Genomic DNA, 3,220 nt, shown 5'->3' on the forward strand with positions numbered 1-3,220 from the left:
AAGGTGCCATTTTGGGGGGATGTACCATCAATGGTGAAACCTCTGGTAAAACACAGAAGAATAACTCAAAAAGAAAGAGAGAAAAATCAACTTTAAAATTATGATTTACAGGCATAAAAATAAGAGAATAGTGTCTCTCTTTTTCTAATTTAGTTTCAATACATACTGTAGCTTTCAATAATTCTTTCACCTTGTGACTGTAATATTTAAATATATTTTATTCTCCTAATATTTTGCAATGCACTTTTAAGTGCAATAAGAATTATTTCTTAAGTTGGCCTTGGTTTTAAATATAAATGTACATTTTAAATTGCAATTGAATAATATGAAAACTTCAGTCCAGGAGATTATTCAGAAAGCTTCTTGATATAAGCAATATCAGGTAATACTTTTTAATGATATTTGCATTTCTTCTTAAATTTATCTTTTTAGACTAACTATTGTTTGTCTTAACAATCCCCTACCAATTTATCCTACTGATGGATATTTTCCTTCCTGAAAGCAGAATTATTATTCAAAATGGATGATGAAGTGCCATGTTTTATAATCAATAAAATTTACTGATTATTAATCTTGGGTCAAATTGAGTACATGTTATTAATATTTTATATTTTCAAAAATTGTGGAAAGTAGTTACTTGTGTGCTATATACAAGGCTTAATGGAGAAAATTTAAAAAAATGGCTAAGCTAATTATTTTTTAAGAGCATGTGATCTGATGGAAAAATAAATAGACACTTTTGAACCAGACTTAATACTTAAATGTTGCTGCCAACATGTTTTACATGGATGATTATGGGCAAATTTATTAATTTTTGTGGGACCAATTCCACATTTATCAATTGGCATATTATTGCCCATTTAGCATGATATATGATACTGAATATAGTGTAGGATTCTGTAAATAACCAACTATTTGGTTTATTAAAGAATATAAACTAAAAAAATAAATAAATGTTTTTACAATGCTGTTTTACCATTTGTTTTTTATCATTGCTTACTGTCATCATGACTATAATCTAAGTTGTCTGACATATTTGGATCTCAATTTTAACACTTAAAAGTGAGATGGGTTAACCAGATGATTCCTATTGTTCTTAAAAGTCTAACATTTTCACTCTAGACAAGGTGGTTGTTTAGTCTCTAAGTCAGGTCCAATTCTTTGTGACCACATGTACTGCATCATATTAGGCTTCCCTGTCTTTCACATCTTCTGGCGTGTGCTTAAACTCATGTCCACTGAGTCAGTGATGCCATCCAACCACCTTATCCTCTGTGCCCTCTTCTCCTCCTGCCCTCAGTCTTTGCCAGCATCAGGGTCTTTTCCAATGAGTTGACTGCATCAGGTGGCCAAAGTAGAGGTCAGCAAATCTAGTCTGTAAAGACCCAAGGTGGTGGTGGTGGTTTAGTTGCTAAGTTGTGTCTGACTCTTGTGACCCCATGGACTGTAGCCTGCCAGACTCCTCTGTCCATGGGATTCTCCAGGCAAGAATACTGGAGTGGGTTGCCACATTTCCTTCTCCAGGGAATCTTCTCAACCCAGGAATCGAACCCTGGTCTCCTGCATTGCAGGCAGATTCTTTACCAACTGAATTATGAGGGAAACCCCATAAAGACGCATAGAGTAAATAATGTGAATCTTGTGGGCAGATGCCCATTATCTTAACTACTTAATTCTCCTATGGTAGTATAAAAGCAGCCATAGATAATTAATGAACTAATGGGTCTGGTTGTATTCCAATAAAAATACATTTATAAAAACAGATAGTGAACCACATTGGCCTGGGCATCAAAATTTGCCTAATTATGCTGTAGGTAATTCAAATGCCTTTATCCAGAAAATAATTTTGTGCTAGAATATATATATATATATATATATATATATATATATATATATATATATATATATAAAATTAGCCACTAAGGCCATTGCAACAATAAAATTAAAAGTGAAATATGAACAATGAAAAAAGGTCTAATTTGACATTAGATTATATTGATTTTGTGGTGGAGTAACAAGGAGAGACTACTGTTTTATTATGTAACTCTGAGAACAGCATTGATACTCTAAGGCCATCACTGCTGATGCTCTTATACAGTTCACCCTTGAACAATGCTGGGGTTGGGGTTGCAGACCCTCTGAGTAGTGGGAAATCTAAGTTTAACTTTGTAATTTGTCCTTCATATGTGTGGCACCACATCTACGGATTCGGCCAACTATGTAATACTGTCATATGTATTTAGTGAAAGTAATGTGCATATAAGGGGATCTGAGCAGTTCAAATCTGTGTTTTCCAAGGATATGCTGTAATTAGAATTTCATACACTGTCAAAAACATGGAAACACACTTAGTAGACTCATTTACAAAAGCATATCATTGAAAATTAGTTATACTAAAACAGGAGGTATTTGGATAAATCACTGAATTTTGATAAATGCAATCCCCACCAAGTTATTAAAACTGAATTTGTTGCATTCCATAGATTTTAGAGAGTTGTGGCTTCATTGTCATTTGTCTTGTGGTATTTCATGCAAATCAAAATGTATTTGATTTCGTCATTTGCTCATTTGCTTTGTGACCTAGAATATGATCAATCTTGGACAACATTCAGCATGCATTTGAAAAGAATGTATATTCTACTATTCTTGGATATAATGTCCTGTCTATTAGGTCTATTATGCTGTATAAGACCTCTATTATCTTATCGAGTTTTTGGTCTGGATTATCTGTCCATTGATATTAGTGGAGTGTGAAAAGTCCCCTAGTATTGCAATTCTGACAATTTCTCTGCTATGTCTGTTAGCACTTGCTTTATATATTTATGTGTTCTTGTATTGGGTGTATATGCATTAATGTGTGTAATGTCTTATTTTTTGTATTGATCCCTTTATTATTATATAATGTTGCCCTTTGTCTTCTGTTATCAATTTTAAGTGCATTTTGAGATAGATTTTCCATGAAATATCTTTTTTTCATCCTCTCACTTTTGATCTGTGTTTCTTTAGCACTAATATGAGTCTTTTGTAGGAAGCCCATGGATACGTCTTTTTTTTTTTAAAATTCAATCAGTAATCTCATGTCTTTCAATTGCACCATTTAGTCCATAGACATGTAACTACTCACAGGTATGTAGATAGTAGGTGACTTGATGGTAAAGAATCTGCCTGCCGATGCAGGAGATACAGGAGATGTGGGTTAGATTGCTGGGTCGGGAAGATC

This window comes from Odocoileus virginianus, unplaced genomic scaffold, assembly GCF_023699985.2.
Source record: "Odocoileus virginianus isolate 20LAN1187 ecotype Illinois unplaced genomic scaffold, Ovbor_1.2 Unplaced_Contig_43, whole genome shotgun sequence".
Lineage (NCBI taxonomy): Eukaryota > Metazoa > Chordata > Mammalia > Artiodactyla > Cervidae > Odocoileus > Odocoileus virginianus.